Genomic DNA, 6,328 nt, shown 5'->3' with positions numbered 1-6,328 from the left:
TTTGGATGATTTCTCCATGAAGGATTATAGGTGTTTCCATAGTATTCCCCATGTAATTCACTTCTTCCATTCCTGGGTTCTCAGGATCATAAGCTTCTTCTTCAGATGAAGCTTCTTTGGTACTGCCTGTTGCTGCTTGCATTCCAGACAGACTTTGAGAAATCATATTGACTTGTTGAGTCAATATTTTGTTCTGAGCCAATATGGCCTTCAGAGTAGCAATCTCAAGAACTCCTTTCTTCTGGTTTGTCCCATTATTCACAGGATTCCTTTCAGAAGTATACATAAATTAGTTATTTACAACCATTTCAATGAAGAGATCCTCCAGCAGAGCTGTCCAATGACATCTTGGACAGTTCAGATAGACCATCATAGAAAATACATATGATGCTCCATTCTGAAAGCATGTCAGAAGGACACCTTCTAATCAATTGCTTGTATCTTTCCCAGGCTTCATAGAGGAATTCACCTTCCTTCTGTCTGAAGGTTTGGACTTCCACTCTAAGCTTGCTCAATTTTTGAGGTGGAAAGAATTTTGCCAAGAAGGCATTGACTAGCTTTTCCCAAGAGTTCAGGCTTTCTTTAGATTGTGAATCCAACCATGTTCTAGCTCTGTCTCTTACAGCAAAGGGAAAAAGCATAAGCTTGTAGATCTCGGGATCAACCCCATTGGTCTTGACAGTGTCACAGATTTGCAAGAATTCAGCTAAGAACTGATGAGGATCTTCCAATGGAAGTCCATGAAACTTGCAATTATGTTGCATTAGAGAAACTAATTGAGGCTTAAGCTCAAAGTTGTTTGCTCCAATGGCAGGGATTGAGATGCTTCTCCCATAGAAGTCAGGAGTAGGTGCAGTAAAGTCACCAAGCACCTTCCTTGCATTGTTGGCATTGTTGTTGTTTTCGGCTGCCATGGCTTCTTCTTGTTTGAAAAGCTTTGTTAGGTCCTCTACAGAGAGTTGTACTTTAGCTTCTCTTAGCTTTCTCTTCAAGGTCCTTTCAGGTTCAGGATCAGCCTCAACAAGAATGTCTTTGTCCTTGCTCCTGCTCATATGAAAAGAGAGAAGAAGAAAATATGGAATCCTCTATGTCACAGTATAAAGATTCCTTGAGTTGTCAGAGGTAAAGAAGAATAGAAGGAGAAGGTAGAGAAGAAAGAATTCGAACTTATCAAGAGGGATAGAGTTCGAATTGTACATTGAGGAGGAGTGTTAGTCCATAAATAGAAGGATGTGGGAAGAAGGGAAGAATTTTCGAAATTAAAGTAAAAGATTTTGAAATAATTGAAAGAAATTTTGAAAATTTGGTAAATGATTTTCGAAAACTAAGATTGGGAAAGAAATTAAGTGAGTTTTGGAAAAGATTTTGAAATTAGAAATAAAAAAGATATGATTGAAACTTAATTTTGAAAAAGATGTGATTGAAAAGACATGGTTGAGAAGATATGATTAAGAATCAAATTTAAAAGAGGAAATTTTTTAAAATTAAAGTTGATTACTTGACCAACAAGAAGTTAAAAGATATGATTCTAGAATTAAAATTTTTGATCATTTCTTAATAGGTAAGAAATAACTTGAAAATTTTGAATTAAATCATTAATTGTAGCAAAGATTTTCGAAAATAGTAATAAATAAAAAAAATTGAAAAGAAATTGATTTTGAAAAGATATGATTGAAAAGATATGATCTGAAAAAGATTTGATTTTGAAAAATTATGAATATTTGAAAAAGATTTGAATTAAAAACAAAATCTTCCCTCTAGTGTCCTCCTGGCATTAAACGCCCAGAATGGCATCCATTCTGGCGTTTAACGCCCAAAATGCTACCTTTTTGGGCGTTTAACGCCCAGCCAGGTACCCTGGCTGGCGTTTAAACGCCAGTTTTCCTTCTTCACTGGGCGTTTTGAATGCCTAGCCTTTTCTGTGTAATTCCTTTGCTGAATGTTCTGAATCTTCAATTCTCTGTGTTATTGACTTGAAAAAACACAATTTTTAATTTTTTTTTGAATTTTTAATGATGAGAAACAATAAAAAATGTAACTAAGATCAAATAAACAATGCATGCAAGACACCAAACTCAGAAGTTTGTATATTAAGGATTATAACAATTTAAAAATGCATGTAGGAAACAACAAAAGACACAAAATAAGAGAAATTAAAGATCAGAGCACTGAAATCATCAAGAACAACTTGAAGATCAATAAAGAACATAATGCATATATTCGAAAAATGCAAGAAGAATGCAATTGACACCAAAATTAAGATTAGACACTAGACTCAGACAAGAAACATAAAATATTTTTGATTTTATAAATTTTATAAGTTTTTTTGTGATTTTTCAAAAATTATATGGAAAAGAAAATAAAGAGATTCAAAAATTTTTAATGAGAATTCCAGGAATCATGCAATGTTAGTCTAAAACTCCGGTCCAGGAATTAGACATGGCTTACTAGCCGGCCAAGCTTTCAGTGAAAGCTTCGGTCCAAAACACTAGACATGGCCTATGGCCAGCCAAGCTTTAGCTGATCATTACTTTCAACAGCAAAATTGATAGAAATCAACAAGCTCTTGTGATGATAAGTTGAAACCTTGGTCCAAAATTTTAGACATGGTTTCACAACCAGCCAGACTTCAAAAAATCATCATGAAACTCTAGAATTCATTCTTAAAACTTGGTGCACAAAATTGTGATCATCAATGGCGCCAACAACTTGGCACGCACAAGTGTAATCTCAACTCTTTATCACAACTCTGCACAACTAACCAGCAAGTGCACTGGGTCGTCCAAGTAATAAACCTTACGTGAGTAAGGGTCGATCCCATGGAGATTGTTGGCTTGAAGAAAACTATGGTCACCTTGTAAATCTCAGTCAGGCAGATTCAAATGGTTATGGAGAATTGATAATTAAAAGATGAATAAAACATAAAATAAAGATAGAGATACTTATGTAATTCATTGATAGGAATTTCAGATAAGCGTATGAAGATGCTTTGTTCCTCCTAAACTTCTGCTTTCCTATTGCCTTCTTCCAATCATTCATACTCCTTTCCATGGCAAGCTTTATGTTGGGTGATGCCAGGGCATTTTGGCCAGTTTTACTGACCTTTTCTTTACTGTTTTTAGGATGGTTTCATGCATTTTCTTAGGAAATAAGCTAGTTTTGGGTAGATATTCACTTACACCTTGATTCAAGCATACATTGTGCATTTTACATGATTTCATGAGAATTTTGCATGAGTATAGTGACAAATTGTATTCTGCATTACCCATGACTTGGACTAGAACTTTGATGCACTCTATTGCCTGATTTCAGGACCAAAGGAAGCAAGGAATGGGAGGTAAGTTGCAAAGTTAATGAGAAAAGTGACTGCCAATGACGCTCTCGAAGCCATCATTACCCACGTTAAGAGTCACGTTAACTAAGTTAACGTGAACTCTAATGTGAAGAAGGGAATTTGAGCCAACGTTAGTGACACTTAACATTATCACTAATGTTGGCCAATGCTCACAAGTTGCCACGTTAGAGTCCATGTTAACTTAGTTAACGTGGCCTCTAACGTTAAAAGGGGGAAAAGAAGCAAACGTTAGTGACATTCAACATTGTCACTAACGTTGGCCTAAGTGCACAATGCCACGTTAACTCCCACGTTAACTTGGTTAACGTGGAAGCTAACGTGAAGAGGCAAGAGTGGTCGACAACGTTAGTGACACCCAACATTGTCACTAACGTTGGAAGCAACCACACAACCCCAAGGAGCCACGTTAACTTCCATGTTAACTTAGTTAACGTGGAGGCTAACGTGAGAGAAGAAGGTGATGGCTAATGTTAGTGACACTCAACATTGTCACTAACGTTGAAAGGAGCCACACAAGCCACTATGAGTCACGTTAACTTCCACGTTAACTTAGTTAACGTGGAAGCTAACGTGGATGAGGAATGATGAGCCAACGTTAGTGACACTCAACATTGTCACTAACGTTGGGGATGGCTAAGCATGGCCACGTTATAAGCCACGTTAACCTAGTTAACGTGGATTCTAACGTGAGACATGGGGGCACATTGGAACGTTAGTGACAATGTTGAATGTCACTAACGTTCTCGAAGGATGGCAAGCCCACGTTAAAGAGCCACGTTAACTAAGTTAACGTGGGCTCTAACATAGGAGCAATGGGGGCTTTTCAACGTTATTGGGAAAGTTAAGTCCCAATAACGTGTGCGAAGGACCTAGAGGCAACGTTGGTGGCAACGTTTGTGCCACTAACGTTGAGGTTAACGTGGCTTTTACTTAGGAACGTTAGTGAGAAAGTTGATTGTCACTAACGTTCTCGAACTCATATTTTCACTAAACGTTAACAACCCTAACGTCCTGAGCTAAAATCTCTGCCCACTTCACACTTTCTCTTTGCAAGTACAGCCAAGCCCAAATGAAGAAGAGAACTGCTTCAAACTCAAGATCCAAAGGCCCAAGACTTGAAGAGCCAACTAGAAGATGAGAAGAGTAGTATATATAGGAGTAGTTTTGAATTATTTTGAGGAGTTGCTGGGAGTTGGAAAATAGCATAGAACTACTTCCTGTATTTTACTTTCTCTGCTCTTCTAGTTTTCATCATGTATTCTCCATCTTTGTTTTCATTTTCCAGAGCTATGAACAACTAAACCCATTTCATTGGGTTAGGGAGCTCTGTTGTAATTTGATGGATCAATACTAGTTTTCATTATTCTTCTTCTATCTTTTCTCTTGATTTTACTTGAAAGCTTTCGATCTTCATCCAATTGGGTAGTTATCTTGGAAAAGAAACTATTCATACTTGGATCTCTTCTGAACCTTGGAAGAGGAATGAAGAGATCAAGCTAGAAATGCTTTCTCATGCTGGACCAAATTGGGTTTGGATGGATATGTGACTATAATCCTCTCAATGCTTGATTTGGGAAATGCATGTGGTATAATCAGTAACCATACTTCATCTCTTCTCATGAGCAATTGACCAAGGAATTGGCTATTGATCAAGATTTGAGAGATTGAATTACAAGAAATTGTAATTCAATCACTTAAGATTGCCAAGGAGATCAATGAGTGCATTGATTGAGGAAGAGATGTAAATGAGATTGATCCGGAGAATGCAACATCTCCTAAGCCCAATGAACTCCCCATTTCTGATCTTACCCATTCTCTTTAATTTCTGTCATTTACATTTATGAGCAATTCCCCCATTCCCATTTAAGATTCTGCAATTTACTTTCTGTCATTTACTTTCCCACATTTAACTTTCTGCAATTCTCAACTCAATTTCTGATTCGCTCAACTAGAACATTCCTCTAATTAAAGTTGCTTGATCAATCAATCCTTGTGGGATTCGACCTCACTCTATTGTGAGCTTTTACTTGACGACAAATTCGGTACACTTACCGAAGGAAATTTGTTATGAGACAAGTTTTCCGTGCATCAAGTTTATGGCGCCGTTGCCGGGGATTGATTGTGCATCGACAATGATTAGATTGGAGGATAACTAGATTGAGCATTTTATTTTTGTTTGATTTAAATTTCTGTTTGAGTTATTTACTTCCTGTTTTAGTTAATTTCTTCCCTTCCCCCTACTTTTTTTTTCTGTTATTTATATTTTATCTCACTAACCCACTAACTGTTTGATATATTGCATCACTCACACTAACAGTAATTATGACAGATATACTTTCTGCACCTATTCTCTTTGCTTGTACTTGTTGGTTGTATGACAGGGAAAAGAAGCGGGGCTTCAACTTCCTTTGATTCTGAACCTGAGAGAACCTTCCTTAGACTAAGGAGGGAGACAAGAGACAAACGTATAGTTGGTGCTGAAGAATAGGAGGAACACTTTGAGGAATACTTTGAACCAAACATGGAAGAAAACATGGAAAACCATCATGAAGAAGAGGCTCACAACCATGGCGGAAGAGGTTGAGCAAATCATACTGGGGAGGATAGAAGAGTTTTAGGCTCTTATATCAATCCAAACCCAGGAAACTGTGGAAGTAGCATTCAAAAGCCAACCATCCATGCCAACAATTTTGAACTGAAGCCACAGCTCATCACCCATGTGCAGAACAACTGTTCGTTCGGAGGAAGTGTCCAAGAGGACCCAAATCAACATTTAACCACCTTCCTGAGAATATGTGACACAGTGAAGTCTAATGGTGTTCATCCTGACACCTATAGACTGCTTTTATTTCCATTCTCACTCAGGGATAAGGCAGCCAAGTGGCTGGAATCTTTCCCAAGGGAAAGCTTGACAACTTGGGAAGACGTTTGAACAAATTCTTAGCAAGATTTTACCCTCCTCAACGAATCAAT

General features: G+C 37.4%; 1 non-coding gene across 1 annotated transcript; it reads left to right on the top strand.

The window, feature by feature from the left end:
* The first annotated feature begins 401 nt into the window (after window positions 1-401).
* Window positions 402-509, top strand: LOC148545296 (small nucleolar RNA R71). The gene has a single exon (XR_015901668.1). It is a non-coding gene; the product is annotated as a small nucleolar RNA R71 (small nucleolar RNA).
* Window positions 510-6,328: the final 5,819 nt, after the last annotated feature.

This window comes from Arachis ipaensis, chromosome B9 (genome assembly GCF_059453495.1).
Source record: "Arachis ipaensis isolate K30076 ecotype BB chromosome B9, ASM5945349v1, whole genome shotgun sequence".
In the NCBI taxonomy this organism is placed as follows: Eukaryota; Viridiplantae; Streptophyta; class Magnoliopsida; order Fabales; family Fabaceae; genus Arachis; species Arachis ipaensis.
The sequence above is the reverse complement of the archived record's forward strand: the minus strand, read 5'-3'. Positions and strand labels throughout refer to the sequence as shown.